General features: G+C 37.3%; 1 protein-coding gene across 2 annotated transcripts in view; it reads left to right on the forward strand.

Moving 5' to 3' along the window:
* Window positions 1-24,181, forward strand: part of LOC144016253 (transcription factor SOX-6-like) — a 98,407-nt gene that overhangs the window by 594 nt on the left and 73,632 nt on the right. The window contains exon 2 of one of the 2 annotated variants that reach the window (XM_077517138.1): window positions 16,669-16,743. The exons of the other annotated variant lie outside the window; for it this stretch is intronic. The gene's annotated coding sequence lies outside the window, so the exon portion shown is untranslated. The remainder of the gene's footprint in view (window positions 1-16,668; window positions 16,744-24,181) is intronic. 2 annotated transcript variants of the gene reach the window in all.

Raw genomic sequence — 24,181 nt, forward strand, 5'->3', positions numbered from 1 at the left:
ATGAGTGAATGATGACAGGCATTACTGTATGTCACCTGCGTTTAAATAATTACATAATTGAAAAAGTGATAATAATGACAGTCAGTACGTCACTAATTGCAACTAATCATTTTTATGTAATCATTACAACCACCAATTTATGAAATTTCATTTTTTTTAAAGTAACATTTTAGCAAATAAATATTTACATTGACTATTTTGTCACTCATACTGCAATTAAAAAAATAATAATCTAGTATGTCATTGCAGACAATTAATGCTGATGAAAAGTTACCTTTTCTGTCAAAATATGACTGAAATGTCATCACTGATGCAATAATCCTGCAAAAGTCTTTCAAAAGTTGGAAAAAATGTTTACGGTGATTATTTGGTGACATTCGTGTTCCCGGGAAAAAAAAAAATGGCTTCTTTAAAATGAAAGTATGAATAATATCAGTCAGTAGGTCAACAAAAGCAGCAAAAATGACTTTAGTTAAGGTACCAAAGATGTAAAAATCTTTAATTTTTCACTGTAATGATAGCCAAAAGTTGAATTTTAAGGTCATCATAACTGTCAGGTTTGTTACTGTTATACCAAATAATCTTGAAACAATCTCAAATTCGATCCAATGAAGAAGTTTACTCGTGTTTATAAGACGCACCGAGGTGCCATAGACTCCATAACGCTGCATGAATATTCAATTTGAAGTCCACGTTTTTAGTTTTTTGTTTTTCTTAAAAGTCCCCGTTTGTGATGACAACCAGCAGACCAATTTCTTCTGCACAAAATGTTTCCATATTTGAAGTCAGCGTGTGAATGAAAATGACAAATCAATTCAACAATACAGCAATAATTTAGAAATTAATGCTGAAAAAAAAAGTACCACAAAAAGAGAACAATTAATTTCATTTCAAATGTAAATAACTGCGGTAGAACTTTGAATGACCATAAGCGGGCTCGTTAATGTGGCAAGTCAATTAAAAAAAGGTAATTTGATGTTACTGTGTGATTCTCAGTCGAGGCATTAATATGTTAAATTTGATGTCACATTTGTAATTATTTCTCATAAATGTTACAAAAAAAGTTGAATTTGATGTAAAAATGTCAATAATGATCTTCAATAGACTTATTAATGCTGCAAAATGTGGAAATTGACAAAGAAATGTTACCAATGTCGACTCATGAAAAATGCAGATGTTACTTTTGCTGTAAAAATATTAATAATGACCACAAGTAGACTCATCAGTACTTATAAAAATCATTGAATTTGAAGTTGAGCATTAGTACTGCAAAATGTTAAAGTTGACATACAAATGTTAATCATAACCACAAGTAGACTCATTAATGCTGCAAACATGTGGAATTTGATGTAAAAATATGACTAATTACCCTCAACAGACTCAATAATATACAAATATTGAATTTGATGTCAAAATGATAATAATCTCATTAATCCTGCATACATGCTGAATTTAACATAAAAAAAGTGTAACTACAAAGCCAGGTGGGACATTTTAAGTATATGTTAAATACTGTAAACCACACAAATGCATTGTTTATCTAATACAATTTATTTCGAGTACTGATTGTCGTGTTCCAAATGTTCTCTCATTAACTCGCGTCTGGCCTCTGTGGCGTGTTTGACATCTATGTGTGCATACGTGAATATGGAATCCAGTCGAAAAGGGGTCGTGGGGGGCCTTCTTGGGAATCGAATAGGGATGAGAGAGTGGGTGGCGGTCCTCTTTGGTGGCGGTGGTGGGGGGTCCGAAGGAATGAGTCATGTGTAAAAATAGAGCACAACAACATAAGAGTAGAAGCATGAGGATGAGACAATGCGGCTGATTGTTGTGCGTTGATATTGTGAGGGTGACCAATAAGTGGCGGCTGGCAGAGGGTACGGGAGGACACGGTGGCTTGGGGTGGCGGGGGGGGCGTCTGCAGGCGGCTGATAGTGGTCTCCTCGGGGTGGTCCCCGCGCGCTACACTTCGTAGATAACGCTCATGTGAGGTTGCGTTTTGCACGCACATGTATTTAAAAAAAAAAAAAAAAAAAAAAAGTGATTTGACGCCTCCTTTGTGGGGATTGTTTGCAGGAGACAATTTAATATAGCACACACTTTCTGCCCTGTGTGTAAAACAATCCGAGTGGGGGTCTTATATTGGGAGGGGGGTGTCAGAAGTTGATCTCCTATGGCATTCTGTGCGGAGCAGGTGCTGCGGCCCCGACGTTCCCTCATAAGGTAAAGTGGCATTAGTGCGTCCAAATGGCAGACTTATATATAGGCTGCCAATTCAGCACATTGTCCCCGGCCTGCATAGCTGGTCTGCAAAGACCCGCGAACCCCCCCCCCCCCCCACTCCCCACCCCTCCCCTCCCCACCCTTCTTCCTCTTCTTCCCCACAATTAAGTCGTGCACAAGAGAAATCATGGTTGAAATCGCTCTTCAAATGTGGAGAAAGTTTGCATCCACTGCAAAATAATACGAGTCATCCACGTTCATGTTGTTTTATTTATATATCGGGTATCTGCGCATCTTTCCAATGAAATTCGACGGTATCGCGATACAACGGGGCGCTATACAATTCAAGGACGGTTCGATTTGAAAGTGGAACCATTTGGTTCGATTCAGGGTTTTTTTTTCAAAATGAGTTTCTTGTAATTTGACATCAATAAACTTGTCAGTAATGTAAATGCGGCATTTTCATTCAAAGATTTCGCTCCCGATTAAAAGACGATACGTATCTTGATATATTCTGAAGTTGAACGATTCAATTCAGTTTGATTCGATTCACTCACATCTTTTAAATTAAAACCAATTTTCCAAACCAAATCAGTTTCTGTTTCAGCCATAATGTCCACCTTTTTTCTGATAAGTAAATATGTATGTGTATATGTATCTACATAAAATTCATGAGTTTCTATTGTTTATATAGTTTTTTTTTATTTTTAATGAATTTAATTGCAATTAATTAGTTAACCAATGAAACAACAAAACATCAATGTGAAAATTGTTTATTTTCCTATTTTTTTTAAATTATTTACAGTAATTCAATTAAAGGGATACTTGACTTATTTAGCCCATTACAGCAATAAAAAGTTAATATTTTGTCTATAATTAATTTGATACTTTCATTATTTTTCACGTACAATTAGTACCTTTAAAAACACATTTTGCAACTTGTGGCCGACTGAAAATGACATCAACAGGGCTCAGGTAACCAATCACAGCTCACCTGTTTTCTAGGTTTGGTCATGTGACATTCACAAGCTGAGCTGTGATTGGTTCCCTGAGCCCTTGTGATGTCATTTTCAGTCGAGAGCAAGTTGCAAAATGTGTTTTTAAAGGTACTAATTGAACATGAAAAATAATGAAAATATCACATTTATTATAGGCAAAATATTAATGTTTGACTGTCAAAAATGGCTAAATAATTAAGTATCCCATTCAACCAATTTTTCATTGATATAAATGAACAGAACATAAATAAAACACAAATAAAGACATTTTCATGAGATTTTTTTATGGGGGGGCGGGGCTTAATTAATGCAACAAGGTATGCGTTAATCACATATGCAAACATTTTGATACTCTGCTGTTGAGTGTGGCTGCTGATTTGTTTTTTATTTTTATTTTTTTATTACCTCTGCCAAGGAGAACATGTTTTGATAGTAAACAGGATTACGCCAAAGTACAACAGCATTTGTGACAGATTTGTCCTGTAGAACAGTGTTAATGAAGCTAACAGCTAGCATGCTAACAATTGTGGGTTAAAGTGTTGATTTGTGAACATCAGGTGAACAGATGCTAATGTGATAATGTTGAGGGACATAGGTTGAATGCTAACATGCGTAACTGTTGGTATGCTAATATATAGCAATTTGGGTCGAGGAAAAGCGCTACGAAGGCTTGATAAGTATGTAACATCCTACCCTGTGGTCAGGCACTACTTCTAAAGAATTGACAAAATGCTAACATATAGCAACCTAGTGTGAAAAAAGGAATATCGATAAGGATTTGATGTCTTTCCCTGTAGTCAGCTACTATTTAGAGTGAAAATTGATCCAATGCTAACATGCTAGCTGTTGGTATGCTAACACAAGAGAGCAACCGCTCGCTACCTGGCTTGCTAGCTGGCTTGCTAGCTGGCTTGCTAGCTTACTATGTTATACGGACTCACACGTAACACAAAACCGAGTGAGTCAGTGGCATCGTTGTTGTCCAAATAAGCTCAATAAAGATATTACATTTGTAGTTGGGTACTATTTCGGAAGACAGTTGATGAAATGCTAACGTACAGCACAATGTAATCGTTTCTTTCTCTCTCTTTGTTTTGCAACTTTTCCTTTCCTAATGATTTGCCGTGGGCTGGTACATGTCATGTGTTGTCTAAACACAAATTTTACATTGAGTCGCGAGTGCGCCAATCCTACTGTAAGTGCACATTAGCGGGCCTATACAGTATACTTATCTCAGGCACACCCAAATTGCAGCGTTGCTACACGAAGAATAAAGAAAGACGGCTGAGGCCCTGCTCAATGAAGACTTGACACACACACGTACCCCCAAACTTGGCCATCACATTTGTGCGTCCACTTCTTAATTTGTTATTTTTTTTATATATAAAAGATAATCTTTAATATAATCTTTTGTTAAAACAAACCAGTCTAAGTAATTTGTTTTTTTTTTCCTCAAGTAAAAAGTGATTCAAATGGTTCCTTCAAGATACATTTCTGCTAGAAAGAAAGATTAAACTCACAGTTGTCATAACAATATTTAGAAATGAACTTTAGAACTCATCAACTAACTGAAACTGAATTTTAATTTCTAAACAACAGCACGAGCAGCACACTCGTTCATGCAAGTGCGTCGATATGATAAAAAATGGGTGTCATTGGCAAATATCCCCCAGGTTGGTTGGTTGGTCTTATCCGGTTTTGGAACCAACTGGGTGTGGTTCAGTGTAAAAAAAAAAAGACAATCGAGTGACATTAAGGCTATAATCAAATAAAAATTATGTACTTGGAAGACTTCTTTGATGGACGTACACCTTGCCTTGCAACAAAAAGAGACGATACTGGCGGGAAAATGCGGAGTGGATATCCCAACTGTTACTGTTAGCCTTTTAGCATTTCAGCTAAAAAAAAAACTTATGTTGCTATCTTGGTTTATGTTAGCATATTTGTTGTATATTTGTTAGCAACAGTACACAACAACCAATCAAATTTAGAATATTTATCAATCTGCTTTCACGCTTTCTCCAGTCATGTTAATTACTTGCTAAATGTTAGCATACGGTTGTTAGCGTTGTTTTCATTCTTACTGGAAATACTCGGCAACTACAGGGATAAATTATACTACTATTGTATTAACGGAATTTTTTACATGAAACATTATCAGACAGACTATTTAAAGACAATTCTAGTGATACAAGTATATCATTCATGTGACCAGAACAACAAACAACAAATTTTAATCACTGAATGTCAGTCCGCCGCTGGTTTAGCTACTCAGGTTGCCACCCTATATGTCAGCATACTAGTTGTTAGCATGTTAGCACTGTATCAGTTCCTTTAGTAAATGATACACAAACGTCGAGAGAAATGTGAAATTCTTATCAATCTGCCTTCACCCACGGGTTATCTTCCTACATGTTAGCATAACAACTGTTAGCATGTTCGCAATAGCTACTTTTGTTCTTATACAGCTGTGCAGGCTTTGAAGATCAAATGGAAACACTTTCGAGACTCATTTTCCTCTTTGACTTCACCCCTGCAGCACGCACGCCCTGTGTCTTAAAACAAATCATTAAAAAAAAGCATACTGTTAATGTTACACTGAAAGTGATGTGTAATTGTGTCTCGCATTGTTGACTCAGACTGTAGAGCCCATTGTGGTGCAGCAGGTTTCTATTAGGAGCGTAAAAAAAAAAAAAAGATGAAATATTGGTGGCGCCGTCGTCACGGTGCCTCATTGTTGCTGGCACACTCAGCTCACTCTGACTAATCAGTACCACGCCGGCGATAAAAACCACTTTGGACCACAAAATGTATTTATATAGTCTGCTGTCGCTCAAATCCAGATAGTGATGCACATGCCAAAATATTACACAAAGCTTTCACTACCATTTTTTTCCCCTCCCATAGGAAGTAATGTAAATAAATATAATGTAGCCATCGTAAAATCTTATTCTAGTAAATGTACAGGCAAGGTTTTAAGTTTTAACATTCTGAGCTGTCATATGAGTTTAAAAACAAGCTAATGATTCTAAGATGTAGAGTAAAAATATAAAATATATGTACTAGAAATCAACAAAGAATCAAGATGTGTATAGACAACTAATGATATAAAATATAAAAATAAACAAATTAAAATATTTCAATACAAAGGACTGTCTCAGAAAATTAGAATATTGTAATAAAGTCCATTATTTTCTGTAATGCAATTAAATAAGCAAAAATGTCACACATTCTGGATTCATTACAAATCAACTGAAATATTGCAAACCTTTTATTGTTTTAATATTGCTGATTATGGCATTTTTTTTTACTTGGTCTAAGGAAATATTCTAATATTTTGAGACAGGATATTTGAGTTTTCTTAAGCTGTAAGCCATAATCAACAATATTAAAACAATAAAAGGCTTGCAATATTTCAGTTGATTTGTAATGAATCCAGAATGTATGACATTTTCGTTTTTTTAATTGCATTACAGAAAATAAAGAACTTTATCATAATATTCTATTTTCTGAGAGAGTCCTGTGCAGATAAATTATAGAAAATGTAAAAAAAAGTTTACAAATAATTACACATAACATGTATCAAATATTAAAATGTAGAAAATATACACAAATGATTTTCTTAAATATAAAGAAACAAACATACACATATATAACAAATACATTATGAGAAATATTTAAATATATACAGTACTTATAAATATAATATAAAACTAAATCTAAAAAATAGTTAAATCTAATAAAAAATGTTATAGGCATATTGCAGAAAAAAATATATAACTAAAAATAAACGCAAACATAGTATGTGTTATTATTAATAAATACATTTATAAAATATAATGCAATTTCTAAGAACAAAAAACAACAACAAAAAAAACAACAATTTTAACAGTAACATTATAATGTTTTTCTTTTTTACACTTGTCAGTTTTCCAAACACGAAGTTAAGCACTGGAAAAAGTAGGCAAAAATAATAAAACGCTGGCCCTGTGAGAGTCGGTTTTAAAAAGCGGAATTCAGTGTGCAATTCCTGATTCCTGTTCCAGACACCTCACTGAAATAATCTGCATTAAAGCACAATGTGACACTTTTTTTTTTTTTTTGTCCAGCGCTGTACACGCTGTCGTCCTGAAATAGCCCCCTTTGACGGACAGCTCCAGAAGTCCTCCTCGTGTGCCACATTTGGCGGCGAGTCGTATTGGTAAACCACGCAGCGGGCGACATGCGCGTAATGTGCCCCGGACATAGTGCTGGATTAGCACAAGCTACGCGCTATGCTGCCATATTGTTGCTGACTGCGCTGCCGCCTCGGGTTTCCGCAAACGCAATCCGAGCTGAGGAGAGACCGCAGCGGTGTTGGCATCCTGACACTCAAAGTAAAAAAAAATAAATACAAAATCCTATGAAATATAAAAAAATATCAGAACATAACAATAGAACGTATCTAAAAAAACAAAAAAACAAAAACTGAAGTATAAAAGTACAAATACATTTTTTACCACTGTGAGGTGAAAAAAAACAACCTAAAAACCAAGCGTATTGTTGCTGACCACGTTCCTGCCTCCTTTTTCCGCCGCACAGTCCTAGCCAAGTCGTCGACTACGACGACGATGGCGGCCGCACGTTGGCCTGCTGACACTCCAAGGCAAATGATGCGTTTAATGTGCACGCAAGGATGATAAATAAATAAATGAAAGGAACGCTAACTCAGCAACACTTTAGCGTCACTCCAGCAGCAGCAGCTTTAATATGGGAAACATACGTCGCCGTGCCTGTGATGTCACTTGTTATTGCTGGAGGCCGCTTATAGGGGGAAAAAAAAAAATCTCATTTGTAGTCGAGAGAAGCTTATGCCATAAAGACGCTATTGCCACTCGTATGTGTGCGTATTTTTCCTCACACTTAGGCAGGCTTAAGTTGGTTACAAGGAGTCTTGTGGCCCGTTTACATGACATAGATGACAGATTTAACAGGATCACGTTCACACAAAATTTCTTTCTCGAGCGTACACAGAATAATAGTTAAAAAAAAAAATGCTATGGAGCTACGATTATACAACAGTGATCATTTAAAATACATAAATACATGTTGGTAAAGGTAAAGTGTAGGCTAAATGCTAAAAACATTGAATTTTTTTTCCCCATAATTCCACATGCGCAATTGTGACAAAAATGTATTTTTTTTTAACATTTAGCCTACCAATACATTCAAACAATTTTGTGAACCGTTCAAATGACTTTGCAGTACGCTCGAGCGACTTCATCAATACATTCGATCGTACTGCGAAGTCGTTCCTAGCCCAGTCAAAACGGTTTACAGTTCCACGCTTCTGTAATTCTTTACAGTTTTAAAACCTTTTTTTTTTTTTTTTAAGTTAACCTCATGAACGTGTGTCAAATTAAAGTAGACACTTGTGTGAATTGTACACATATGGAAGTGTGGATGATATTACGAATTGGTCCCAACCTTCCCTTCGCTTTCACAATGATTTTTTTTATGTTGCTGCAGATTTGTGCACTGTCGTCTAAATCACTTCGCCTCTCTCGCCGATTGCTCTGCATTTACATTTATGCATGTGGCAATTAATTACAGGCCGGCAGTGGCTTTGTAAATTTGGGGGCACATATCCCCTGCCTCCCCCTCATTGATATTAATTACCCGTGACAGTTAAAGCCTTGTTCGGGTCGTGACAAGGTTGACTCCAGCCCGGGACGCTGCTCCCCTGGCGCTCCTTCACACATCTGATCCTCATTTTCAACAAGTGGCGGCGGCTGACTTCCATGATGAATGACTGGCTTGTGTTGTATTTTGTTGGATTCAGTTCTGCAATCGGCGGCATGCGCCCTGATGAGTACGAGGCAGTAGAAGAACCACATGAGCTTAGTGCAAAAAATAAAATAATTGAACAACACACAAACGGTGATATCAGGAGATGAGAACGTCCGTACCATTTATGATGCTTGGTGGAGACAGGAAGCTGGACCCAAATGAAGAAAATGGCAAATAAATTACTAAAAAAACCAACTATTGTTATATTTGTTTATTTGCTCATTTGATATAGGTTAGCCTGTTCACAAAGCATGTCATAAGGATATACTTGTAGGAGCGGACCATTTTGAACCCTGGGGCAAGTGTGGCTGTTTTTACTCGCTAACATGCTACTTCCTGGTTCGTGGAGAACGATTGTAAACAACGCGATCAGGCAGCAGGGACTGTACCATTTGTGTTCAGGAGTGGGTGACACAGTTTGATTGCCAACAAAAGGGATACAATAATGTGTAATTGTTTGTATTAGTTTTGTTTTCCTTTTGCTCTTGGTTCGTGGGACTCTACCATTTACATTCAGGGATGGGGGAAACAGTTTAATTGTGACTCAAAATTGACAAGGAAAGACAGAATAAAAAAACGGGGTGGGGTGGGGTGGGGTCCGCGGTGGGGGTTTAGAATTCCAATTATTTTTTTACTAGCTAACAGGCTACTTCCTGGTTCATGGAGAATGATGTAAACAAGTCAAGTCAACAATTCAATCAGGCAGCAGGGACTCTACCATTTATATTAAGGGATGGGGGAAACAGTTTAATTGTGACTCAAAATTCACAAGGATATACAGAATAAAAAATGGAGGGGGGTGGGGGGGGGGTTAGAATTCCAATTGGAATTCCTTTTTTTTTTTTTTTTACTTGCTAACAGGCTACTTCCTGGTTTGTGGAGAATGATGTAAACAAGTCAAGTCAACAATGCAATCAGGATGCAGGGACTCTACCATTTACATTCAAGGATGGGGGGGAAATAGTTTAATTGTGACTCAAAATTGACTAGGATATACAGAATAAAAACAACTGGAGTTTAGTTGGTAGAATTCCAATTATTATTATTATTTTTAATAGCTAACAGGCTACTTCCTGGTTCGTGGAGAATGGTGTATGAACGCCAGCAAAAGTGACACAATAATGTGTAATGTTTTCATTTTGCAGGCTACTTCCTGGTCCATGGGACATTTCAGGGACAGGGACAGTTCCGGGGGAACGATTTAAATGTGTCACAAATTTGGGTCGAAAGCTAATAATAATGAAGAAAAAAAAATTACATGTATTTATATTTTTTAAATTAGCCACCAGACTGCTTTGTTGTTTAATAATGGAGAATAAAGTAAAAAAAAAAAAAAAAACGATCTGAATTTTTATTTAGATTTGAACCATTTTTTTTCAAGGGGACAGAGGCAAAAAAAAAAAAAAAAAAAAAAAAAACGTCAATGTTTGTGTCTCCTGTCCTTTGCAGTCACATGTCATCGAATGAGCGCATGTTTTGTCTGAATGGCGTCTTTTCTTGCGAGGGGGGTCCGCCGAGGTTCTTCTCACGCTCTTTTCACGCAAAGACGTTCTTCCCTTTTTCTTTTGCCGACTCCTTCCCTTCGTCACAAGGCCCTCCTTTCTTCTCAGTCACGCCAAGCGAGTGTGTTTGTGCATACCTCGGCGCTCGGACAAAAGAGATGCTTTTGACATTCACCTCTTGTTTTTACAGTCCCGGCGAGGCGCGGCGTTTGCACAGCTTTGTCTGGGAGACGCGAGACAATGGCGAGCGCCCATAATGTAATCTGCTCGGGGCTGCTTAGGTGCGGACGTATGTGCCGGCGCTTGCCCTCGCCGTCTTGGCCACACTTCACGCCGAGTGACTCAGGGGAGAGAATGCGTGTTGTCACTTAAGCCTCACTTGCTCTTTTGTGAGACGCACAACACAAAAGCTTTTGCGCTCATGCAAACATCCTCGCTGTGGGTGCAAGTAATCAAAGGTGTGCTCACAACAACTTGCCTGCACACACGACTTCTAACAAAAGACACGCATCTGCCGGCCAAAGATCCCAAAGCTTCTTCTTAAGTGGGATAACCGTAATGCTAAAATGCTAAATACTAACCCCAACATTAATCTTAACCACTAACTCGACTGAGTTTCCAGTCAAAATCCTCTAACCTAACCCTAATCCTAATCCCCACCCCGATACTTAAAGATGAATCCTAACCCCCTCAACCCAAAACACAACCCTGAAACACTACCCATATGCCCTAACCTTAAAGGGGAAGTCAACCTCAAACATTTCTTGACAATAATATATGTGACCTCACTAGTGTAAACATGACATTCTGATTAATATTACATTTGTGGAATATGAGTTTTGCAGCAAAATCTAGCCATTTTTATCCATCTCAGAGGGCGGCCATTTTGCCACTTGCTGTCAACTGAAGATGACATCACAGTTGCTCAGAGCTCTGGCAACAAGCTGTGATTGGTTGTTTCCTTCTGCTGCATTCGAAGATGGTTGGAAGTCGGATATATCCGAGTTGGTTTTTCCCAGTTCTGACTTGAAGGTGTTCGAGGCGAAAGTAAACAACCAAAATGGCGGATAGTGGTAAATTGTTTTTTATTTTGGTTCTTAAAACTCATTTTGACCTCCAGCAAACTTACCATCCCGTAATTTTTCTTCATTTATTGTTTTTATCTTATTTCACAAGCACTCCGTACAGCTGATTAGTTCACCGTATAATTTCATGCAGGGAGATAGCGGCATATGACAGGTATGATGCGTTACGTGGAGTAATGTTGAATATTTATGAATGAATAAAGTTATCTAGCTTTATACTTGCAATTGCGTTTTACCGTTCATGGTCTGTGTTTCCAAACGGATCGCCATTGTACAATGACGTCACTTGTAATCCGTCGGTGAAAACAGTTCCTGTATAACAGTCCACAGACTTTGAAGAACAAATAATTGCAGTGCATAATACATGTATTGCTTCTAAAGTTAGATGCATCACAACTCTAACATTTTAAATAACACTAGGATGGTTTCGTTTGCCAAATTCCAAAGTGGTTTGAATTCTTATTGAGAAGTATTTAATCCAGTTGTGCTATCTAATCTAATCTAATCTAATGTAATCTAATGTAATGTAATCTAATCTAATCTAATCTAATCTAATCTAATCTAATCTAATATAATATAATATATCATATATCATACTATATCACATCATATCATATCATATCATATCATATCATATCATATCATATCATATATAATATCATATTATATAATATATGATATGATACGATATATGATATGATATGATATGATATGATATATCATATCATATCATATCATATCATATCATATCATATATCATATCATATCATATCATATCATATCATATCATATCATATATATATTTTTCTCTTGTAAAAAACTTGCTAACCACTGCTAATTCTTTACCATTATTTCAGTTTGAAGCATGATGAGCTTTTCCCCACATTTGATCAAACCGTAAATAGACACAAGCGATGCGACAATCGGTCCTCGGAGAGAGACATCGTTTACGGGTCAACTGCAGCTCATTGTGGTTTAATTGGCCGTGTGATTGGCTGGGAGCCCCGGTGCGCTTCCTGTCCTGTGAAATAGACGGCGGCCATTGTTGGTTCGCGCCCCGCGTCGGCGCAAGTGGCGCCAACAGCTGCGGCGAGGCGACATTTGTTTGCCTGCGTCAAGGCGCAGGTGCAGGCGTCGTTCTCAGAATACTGTTGATCTGATAGGACTGCTATGCTGACAACATCAGAATTATGTGCAAATATATTCTGTATTTGTAAGATTTTATTATGTCATGTTGGTGTCTTTTGTTGGGGAGTGGAAGCTGCCCTGTTAAAAAAGTAGTTTCATCTCGGCTACTGTGGGGCAGCTCAGTTTCGGGTTGCTGGCAATCTTCCTGGAGCAACATTTCTGTTTTTTAGATCCTCAGAGGGTTTGTTGTCATCATGAGACCAGCTTGAGTGTTGGGGAACTAGCACCAAATTTGCTCATTATTCGCACCTGAGACGGAGGGGAGGGAAGATGGCTAATTGGGTCAGTGTGGACTTTTTCACACAGGGGTTTGCACACTTTTGTTGCCAACGGTTTAAACATTGTTGGCTGTGTGTTGCACGTTCTATTTAGTACTTTGTGAGAATAGGCTGTTTCCTTTTTGCAAATTCCATGGTTGACGACATGACATAAAAAAAGACAAATAGAGACAAGTCAACCGCGGTCAAGATCTTGATTGATTGTGATCTTGGGGTATTTTAGGGTGGGAAAAATTAAAATTATTTAGCCCATTATAGCAATAAAAAGTTCATATTTTGTCCATAACTAATTTGATACTTTCATTATTTTTCACATACAATTAGTACCTTTTCAAAACACATTTTGCAACTTGTTGTCGACTGAAAATTACATCACAACAGCTCAGGTAACCAATCACTGCTCACCTGTTTTGTAGTTGGTCATGTGACATTCACAAGCTGAGCTGTGATTGGTTACCTGAGTCCTTTGTGATGTCATTTTCAGTCGACAGCAAGTTGCAAAATGCGTTTTTAAAGGTACTAATTTTACATGAAAAATAATGAAAATATCTAATTTATTATAGGCAAAATATTAACTCATTTTCTCCCAAAGACGTATTTATACGTTTTTTGTTTTTGTTTTTGTTTTGTTTTTTACGCTAGAGCATACAGAAGGCTTTGATGCGGCCTCTGAACTAAGGAGAACGCTTGAATCAAAGGTAGTTATTACAAAAACGGCCAGCAAGTGGCAGCAGAGTATATGAGATCAACTGGGGCCATGTTGCAAAAATCTCTTTTCCCCACTGTTTTAAACAGATTTGTGACTAATGATTAAACTTAGCTATATTCCAATGCTAATGGCTGCAAAACGGAAACATAAAAATATACTTTTTTTTTTCTTAATGAAAAAAAGAGATGCTAAACCTTCGTTTGGTAGGCTCCGTGTTTTTATAACAAATAGAACACAATATTCAAAATCCAGTAAAACAGCTGGGAGTGAATGAGTGAATGTTTGACTGCCAAAATGTCTAAATAAGTAAAGTATCACTTTAAACAGGACAGCTATGAAGCAGGGTGAAGAAGATTCTGAGAAGCAAGATGTTCCCCATGCTGACAATAATCTGTTGTTGTCGGCTACAAGAATTCGAGGCAAATACAAATAATTTCCATCTAATCTTGACTTCTTTTTTTTTTTGCCCAAGAAATATTAATTTCTGCAACTGTGAGATGGGCACTATATTGCCTCTCAGTTAGAGCAACATGTGTCATTGGACAGCTGCTAGACAGCAGGCCCGAAGAGGTAGCTTCTAAGCACGTGTTTGTGGGGGAGTTGGAAGAAGAAAACACAATGAGATAAACAAAATGTTTATAGTAGTCGTAATAACCAGTAATTAATTTTGTCTGGCATTTGTAGTAGTTATAATGAAGAACAAAACAACAAATATGAATTCAGCCCGGACTGGTTGCCATGCAAAATCCACACCACGTAGTGACTTTTATACTTTCCTTTTTTTTTCTTTTTCTTTTTTTTTCTTTTTTTTTTTTTAAGAGCTCAGAATTGTTCATTCGGTAGTCTTACCGATTCAACGTCTTATCATCATTGCTCTTTTTTTTTTTTTTTTTTTTGTGTGTGTGCGTGCGTTTGCGTGTGTGCGTTTGCGTTCGTGCGTTTGCGTGCGTTTGCGTGCGTGCGTGCGTGCGTGCGTGCGTGTGCGTGCAAATACGTATAAATTTATACTCATTAATTCACCTAAAGCCTTATAAATATCCCATTACCCTTCGCCTTAACCAGGTACTTCAGAATCTTGCCAGAGTAGTGAAGTTTAAATGGTCAGGAGACCAGAGAAAAGGTCAGAAAAAAAATAAAGAGAAAAGAAAGATAAATCAAAGTGAAATCCAGCACCAAACACCAAACACTTCCTGCCTTCCCCATGATTACAAAATCAAAGTCTTACGCCAACCCCGGAAGCCTCTAAATTCCAGCAAATTTAGCGAGATCTCAAGAGACCAGAGGAAAAACTAAAGAGAGGAAGGAGGGAAGGATCGATAAGGCAGAGTGAGATCCATAGAAGCCAGTACATCCAATCCATCAAAGTGAAGTGACTTTTATACTTTCCGTGTTTAATTTAAATTAACTGTCACAACTATGTCAGTAGTTGTCATGTGTATATTTTTGGCTCAACAACAGACATGCTCATGATGACACATTCAGACAGGCTGGTGTGTGTGTGTGTTTTTGTCTTTTTTTTTTTTCTTTTTACTTTCTTGCGCCGCCAGGTTCACTGAGAGTGCGAGCGTCGTACGCGTGACATTCATCATGTTGGTATCACGCATGGCACGCTTCAATGCTCAACAATCACTTCATTAGGTGCAAACATGAGACGCACTACAATAGCATGCCTTCATTAGTTTTCATCAACATTTTTAAAAGATTGCACTATCTAGAATGAAAAAAAAAAAGCTGAATTAGTAAGTTTAGAGTATAACAAGATATATATTAATTATATATATGGTATACTGTATGTGTAAAATATGAATTATTTATGTGAAAAACAATTTCCCTGATTTCTTTCAATGTTAAAATAAAAATAAAAAAACTGTAGGAATAACATCTAGAGAAAATAACTGTGATCATTAACCTCGCGTAAATTGTAAATGTAAATATTTAATAATATACACATAAAATAAAATCAGTCTCGCTTATTAAATTATTGGTTGCTTCCGAAGAAAAATGATTCCTTTGGCGCTCACTGAGCTGAAGTCTCGTGAGGTACATCTAGGTCTGGTCTGCAGGCCACCGGAGGTGATGTATTACGCAGCAGGCCAAACCGGTTCCACGCACATTTTGTAACATGTTGAGGCGGGTCTGTCTGCCGAAGGAAAAAAAAAACACATTTTAAGCATGTAAATCTTTGTTCTCCCGCTCTCTCTTTTTTTTTTTTTTACAACTTGCTATCATCAAAAGAAGAACTAGTTAGCCACTGATCGAATGTACCAACCGGCGCCTTTGAGGGAGAGAATCGTTTGGTTGACATGAATTAAAGATCACAGATCCGCTGATCGCTCTTTTTATTTCTTCATTGTTTTCAATTAGCCTCACATTGTAGAATCAAAGCTGTTTGTACACTTTGTGGGGTTTGCGGGCACAAATACATGATTCTATGTTGATATACATTGGCACCTTGTTCTCTAGGCAACTATCTGGGCAAGTTCTTTCTTTCTTTCTTTCTTTCTTTCTTGATTATGATCATCTATCTATCTATCTATCTATCTATCTATCTATCTATCTATCTATCTATCTATCTATCTATCTATCTATCTATCCATCCATCTAGCTAATCTAGGTAGTTAATAGCTAGCTAGCTACAGTATCTCTCTAGCTATCTAGCTAGCTATTAAGCTAGCTATCTAGCCACCTATCCATAGATTTTGATTAATGCTTGCAGCATATTTGTCTCTTTAAAACTATGATCTTAAATGGTGTCTTTTAACAAGTTTAAAATGTAAAGAATGCGGGAGTAATAAAAATATTTATGTAAAATAAAAAAAATAAAAAATATCTATATATATTGTCTTGTGTTTTCAGGTAATGTTCAGGAATTTCCAAGTCATCCGCAAGTGAGAAGAGGGCGTGTCGGAGTTGTTCAAGCCTCTTAGTTATGTGAGTCTCTTTTTCTGATTACTGGCTTGTTAAGCAAAGCTGCGCACTGAGCGCCGCCTGCTCAATAGCGGCTTTCACTCTGAGGGTGTGTGGAGAAAAACTGGGCCAGCAGGCACGGTTCCAGCAAGCTCTCAACGCGGGCACCGCCACAGTACACCTTTTTAATGGACCCCCCCCAACCCACGCCAGTAATAAAGATTCTATCAGGAGTCCGCTGGTAACATAAGATGGCGTTAGCCCGGCAAGGAGGCCCGTACCAAAAGTGCAGATGGCAGAGGTTGGACAAAAGAGTGATCCCGCCATATGGCTAATCCTCCCGTTTAAGAATATTTATTAAGGCTGGCCACGGTGGCCCGTGAGCGGTGTCAGTGGCGGGTCACCGAGTGGCCGCTTGGATTGTGGTCAAACGAGGCGCGGTGTTGGCTTTCGGGCGCTAATCTGAGTCCTGCTGATGGGGCTGGTTTCCGTTTCACAGGCTTTGATTCGTGGCTAGACTTGATTGTCAAAATGTAATTATTTTTTTCCCTGAAAGTTCTGAATGGATTTCGACCAAAACTCCGGAGGGCTTCACTTGAATGCTGTTGCTAACTAAAACAGCAGCGCCAAGCCAAGCATGTAACTGGTATCTCAGAGTGTGAAGTCTTACAACATTTCGGAAATGAGTTCCCTGATCTCCTGTTTAACAACAATTAGCGTTCCTATAGACTCTACCATGTGGTCCCGCCACAATGTTGTATGTGTCCATGTTTATGTTCCCAGGAGCTATGTGACTTTTAGATTCCAACCAGTCTACCTTGGATCTTATGCTATGTAGAGATAGCATATTTAGCAGCAATAAGCAACTCACTAGACTCCGACATTAGGTCGCTCCACAATGTTGTGCTCATTAATGCATATGTTTTGAATGAGTTAAAGAGTTTATTACTTCTGCCCAGTATGCCTCAAATCTCAAATTATGCGGCGACAGTTTCTTAGTCTTCCATTATACTCGACTTGTGGTTGCTCCACAATGTTTTGTGCATCCATGTTTATTTCCCAGGGGGCTTCAAGACTTATTTGTTCCATCCTGTCTGTCTCAAAACTTATGTTGTGTGGAAACCGTGTCTTTTAATGGCAATTAGTGTTCTTGTGGTCTAATGGGTTAACGCCGCAATGTTGTGTGCCCATGTTTATAATCCGGGAGGCTACACCATGTATTTTTTCCCACCCTGTCTTCCTTCCAGTATACTCTGATCATGCCACAATGGTGTACGTCTATGTTCTTGTTCCACCAACTTATTTGTTTGGCCGCCTTTAACAATGATTAGCTTTCCAGTAGACTGACACGTATCACTCCACAGTGTTGTGTGTCCATGTTTATGCTCCAGGAAGCTATGTGACTTCAAAATTCTTTACAACCTGCCTTGGATGTTACGTAATATAGAGAGCACACGTAGAGAGTACAAGGTTTCCAATAAACTCGACATCTGGTCGCTCCACATTGTTGTGTGCATCCATTTTTATGTTTATGTTCTGAATGAGCTAAACAATTCACTATTTCTACACATGTAGAAACAGATCGTTTTTAGTAATGATTAGAAGACTTTTGACATGTGGTCACTCCACAATGTTGAGTTGAGTACATTTTTGTGTTTTGGGCAGCTATGGATATTATTAGGTTGGCACCTGCCTCAGATCTTACATTTTGTTGACATGCCATCTTTCACAAGTGCTTAGTGGCAGACTGACAGGCGGTCGCTCTGCAGTGTTGTGTGTCTCCATATTTATGTTCTAGGGTGCTACATGACAAATGAGTTACGGCACGTGCAGTTTTACATTGCAGTGCACTTTTGACCAATACGATACAAATAGGCTCTGACGTAATCGCTCCACAACGTATTGGACTGACAGATTATTTGATTGTTATGATGTTATAAACAATGTTAAAATTCTTTTTTCACAACAGGATTTTTTCGCTTTCCATCATTCATCGTAAATAGTCCGTATGTGACGTATATCGCAACATGTTTCTAATATGTTGCAATCATGACAATGACACAAGGTTACCTTAACAAGTGTGTTGTTTTTAAATGTCATACGATACACCCATTAAAGGCACGCATATAACATGCAATTACTACAGTACGTGCAGTAATTATACTTTATTAAGCAATTTAGATTCTCTTTAATTATATTTTTGCACAATAGTCTTCTGGTTTTCTTTGTACTTACACTGTATTTATAAAAGTTAACAACAGTTTTTCAAATTTGCCTAAAAAAACCAAAGTTGAAATGTATCATAAAAACGGGACCTGTTGATCCACTCCACATGTGACAGGAGGAGCGTTTTAAATGCTAATGAGCATGCGGTTAAACAAAAGGGAGGGGGGGGGGGGGGGGCTTTGAATAATGATTGGCATAACTGGATGATGTTTGCTTAATGACGTTTCGAACGTAATGTGTAATTTAGCAGCGGCCGCTCGGAGTCTTGATTGCGTCTTGCAAACAGGAGCGCTCGCTTTCGTGCAGGCTCGTTTTAATTTCCTTCGTTGACAAAATGCTCGAAGCCTTAAATGCCATAACGGCGTCCTTTTAACGAGCAGATGCAATTATGTGGCGTCAGCGAGATGACAAGCGGGAGCGTCCTAACAAAATTACGGCCATCGCCGATACTGTCGCAGCATCGGCGGGGATTCACGTGCTTCCTGTTACTGCCGACTCTCCTTGTCCTTTTAGTGCTATACATGCAGGTGGCTCCGTTTGCAGGTGGCTTGAGAAATGTATGAAATGTATTTCGATCAAGAAAAAAAAAAAAAAGTCTGTTGGTTTGCGTTGATATAATAGCTCACTAAAGTTGTAGAAGAATTATTTGTTGTTGAATTTCTGCAATATATAATTCCAATTCAGTTTTAAAAAAATGAAAACATTTTAAAATAAATATATTATATATGTAGGGGTGTTAAAAAAAATCGATTCGGCGATATATCGCGATACTACATCGCGCGATTCTCGAATCGATTCAATAATCGGCAGAATCGTTTTTTTTTTTTTTTTTTTTTTTTTTTTTTTTTTAGGATTCACACCTTGAGCATGGAAGAATGTTATATGAACGGCACATTAAGCCTTAATATTTTTATTTTAATGCTGTTCAAACATGAAACAGATTACAACCTCTATAAGACTGAAATTTCAGATAAATAAATAATACATTTTCATATAAATCTTACACTCTACAAGCTTACTGATTAGTATTTTCTAAATATGAATGAAAAAAAATCGCAACAATCGACTCATAAATTCGTATCGGGATTAATCGGTATCGAATCGTGACCATTCGTATCGGGATTAATCGGTATCGAATCGAATCGTGACCTGTGAATCGTGATACGAATCGAATCGTCAGGTACTAGGCAATTCACACCCCTATATATATGTATTACTGAATTTTATTAATGAAAGTCACATTTAAATATTAATAAATAAATAATAGATACCTATTTTTTTTAATGATTATTTTTTAAAATATCAAATTCATCATTATTAAGTATCTCCAAAATTGGTCCCTTTATTTATTTTTATTTATTTTTACAAATTATAAACACATTCTTAGATGAAATCAATATACTGTCAAAATTGTTACAATCACGTGACTTTGTTTATTTTGTCGTATGTCTTTCTATTTTGCAGCCAATTTCCTTTAAACATTCAAAGTTTACTGTGGTGTCTATCAAAATCAATCTTATAAATCCAGGGATGGATTTGTCATCAAGAAAACACTCAATTTCCTGGCACCCCGAGATTTGTCGGAGCCCCCGTTCTCATAAAATCGGATTAATACAATTTTGTGTGATTTAACACAATCATTAAAGTTTTTGTCTTAATTCGCAGACACATCAAAAAGACCTGACTACATAAATGTGTCCAGCACGATTTGTGTGTGCGTGTGAGGTTGCCGCGGTCAACATTTTGGATGCTAGCGACATGTTTATGAGGTTACGGGGCGCCATTGTCAGCTGATCTTCAAACGTTGCAGATGTTCGTTGACTTTAAATACATCAAAAGAAAAGATGCCGACCCTTCTAATGGCGCTCATTGGCCCCGAGTTTAAAGTGGACATTGGCTGGCGTTTGTCCCAAGTTAACGCGCTAACGAGCTAATGAACGCGCTGAGGTTACCTTTTTGCCTCCCCCGGCTATAATGATGTCCTTTCACGTTCACTGTCAGTATTAGGCTGCAATCATCTGCGCAAATGAGCAGCATGGAACATCATTCAGAGCCACTTGAGGCGCAGCCGGACATTAGATCAGCCTTTGACTTGGGACGGTTGGCTAACTGATTCGATTTGTATACGACGATAAAGAACGAGAATTATCGAGCTATGGGAAAACGGGAGCCAAACTTTGCTTTTGTGTAACCTACGCAAGCTTGACGGTGCGGCTGAGCCTCGGAAGTTGAACATAATTAATAAGAGGATGCTGGGGCCAATTTGTAAGCCAAAGAAAAAGCAACTTGTTGCAAGCTGTTTTTATCCTCACGTAATTTCATCAAATTACCACTTACATTTTCGAGGTTGCAATGATGTTTTTTTTTTTTTATGGATGGAGTACTGATACCAAGAAATTGGTATTGGGCCGAGACCGGCCTTATTTTAAGGTGTAAGGTACTTACTGCGGCAGTTTGATGCGTTCAATGAAATTGTAAAAGTACAACGGTGTCGGTATTTGATATTTAGTTGTTTTTTGTTTTTGTTTTTTGTAGTTGTTGTCTAACAATTGTGACTTTTTATAGTATTTATTTTTCACATTTTTTGTCAAGTGTTTTTGTATTTTCTCAGCATTTTTGTTTTTTCCTTTGAGTTTTTTTGTATTCATTCTTATTTTTGCACAATTTCCATCTTGTTTTTTTTCACTTCCCATTCTTGTATTTGTTCTAATATTTCTATATTTTCCCATTTTTTGTGAGTTTTTCGCTAACATTTTTTATATATATATATATTCTTTGTTAGCTTTCAAATTGTAGTACAGTTTTAATTACATTTTTCTGTGTATTTTACCAAGATATTTTTTTATTTTTTCTATATTTACATTTTATATTTAGCATTTTCCTTTTGTGATTTTATTTTGTCTAATATTTGTATATTTTTCCGCTGATATGTTTATATTTTTTGCAATCTTTTTTTTTTTTTAAAGATATGTGAGTAATGTAAACAGCCAAAGAAAAGCAAAGCACACCCATTATTTTTCGAGTATTTGTGATTTTATTTAATATGTCCTCAGTATTTTCCACCTGTTTATCTGTAAATTTCCCCCAATATTTTATTATTATTTTTAAATTAAATATGTGTGCATTTTCATCCAAAATTGCTGAATATTTGTGAGTTTTTTAAACTATTGTTTTGTACTTTTTACGTGAACATTTTTTTTTTTCCTCTTGGAATATTTAGTTTACAATGTTTTTTTATTTTTGCATGTCTTCTACTTCCTTTGGTAAACGTCCCCCAAAAAGCCAAAGAAAAAGCGAAACACATGGCCTTCGATGCACGTTTTCAGGGGCGTAGTTTTGCTGCAAATCTGCGTTTTCCTGTGTGAGGCCCGTCTCGCTTGGCTCTCGATCCCCTACTTGGAAGTAAATCCTACCCGTCGAGGCGAGCGTGCGCACGAGCCTCGTGGCCTCGTCCCAAACCGCTCCAGCTTTCTCTTCTCCTACCGCCTTGGAAGCGGGGGTCTGCTCCACATATCATCTCCAAACCCCCCCCTCCACTTCTCTTGTGTTTTTGCGGCGAGAAGAAAGGAAGCTGTCGGGCTGAGTCACTTTTTCCCCTCGCGTCTCCTCTCCCCTGAAGGAAACCACAAGCGGCGTCTTCCTGGAGATGAGCGCTTTTGTCTGCTCCGGGCGGATCCTCCTGAGTTGAGGTCATGCGCGAGGACGGGATGGATCGATAGTGTGTTTCATCCCATCTGGTGCGTGGTCTCCGATGAGGAATTTTGGAGGCTTTATTTCAGACCAAAGTAGTCGAGCTGCCGTACGTGACATCTGCGTGACTTTTACGCGTGCAGACAGCGTGTGCGTGAGTCACTCGTCATGTTTGCACACTTGACAGTCGCGAGTTACAGCTCAGGTTTTGAACAGATTGCATTCTGACTTGCGCGTGGCTGTCCATTTGTTTGCTTTGAGCGCAACACTGGAATAGATGGAAATGGATTTAATTAGGCATGCACTTTTTATTTTTATTTTTTTTAAAGACCAATACTAGTACGATTTCTCAACTCTTGAGTCGTCACCAATAACAAGTACCAAAACTACTAGTACGGCAAATTTCCCTATATAGCATTTTTCCTTAAAATGGCATGAAATTAATGTCAATTTTCTATTCTTCTAATTTCTAGTTCCTGACTGTAAAACAGCCACGAGAGGGCTGTCACGAGTATTGTACTGGGCCCAACACCGAAACCTGGTATCAGTACTCGGCTATCTCTAATTATTTATTTATTTATTTATTAATACCCCTGTATTATGACTCCCCTTGAGTTGGGACCGTTTTTTTTTTTGTTGTTGTTTTTTTTTCGGGCAAAAAATTATTGGTATTCACGATATTTTACAGTAGATGAAAATGGCTAAAATCTACATGTACACATCCTCGTCCAGAAACATGTTCTCTTTTTCCAATTGGCAGACAGGCACTTTGTCATATATATATATTTTTTAATATTTGTGTTTTTATGACCATTGTTGTGGAATTTGGTTTTGTGAAAAGTGTGCATTGTTTTCTAATATTTTGGCATTGTTGTGTAATATTTTTTTTTTTCCAATTTTTGCTTTTATCTCCATTAAAGAGATACAAAGCAGCTTAAAAATACTAAAAGAATGCAAGACTTAAAATTTACAGATGCAACAATGTAAAAAATAAATAAATAAATAAATACTACTAAATAAATGAATAAATGTCAATCAATAGGTATGGGAAAAAACATTTTAACTCTTTGACTGCCAAACATTCAAAAAACAACCCCAACAGTGCCAGCTGATTTCGAGCATTTTTACTCATTTTTCAAGGCAAACAAAATATTGTGTGCTACGACTATATAAACATAAAAAAGTATGTTTCTACCTTATTTATTTGAAAATAGGTCTTTTGAGTGACATAATCAAAAATAGAAAAAATAATATAGAGAAAACACGTTTTTTGTGAAGATACATTTTTTGCACAACAGTAGCTTTGACACTAATATTTTTTTGTTTAGTGACACTGTGAATTAGATTTAATGTGACAAAGACTTTGATCATTCACGTCATCGTTGAAAACGTTCTCGTTCATCAGATTCGTCATGTTTCATTGTAATTTGATTGAAAAGATATACAATGCTGCCATCTGCCAAAGTTAGTGGTTGTTTTGGGATTTCGACAAGGCAGCGCTGAACGTTGTACTGCCCACTGAGAAAAAAAACAACAACTTAGTAAA

Source organism: Festucalex cinctus, chromosome 3 (genome assembly GCF_051991245.1).
Source record: "Festucalex cinctus isolate MCC-2025b chromosome 3, RoL_Fcin_1.0, whole genome shotgun sequence".
NCBI lineage: Eukaryota > Metazoa > Chordata > Actinopteri > Syngnathiformes > Syngnathidae > Festucalex > Festucalex cinctus.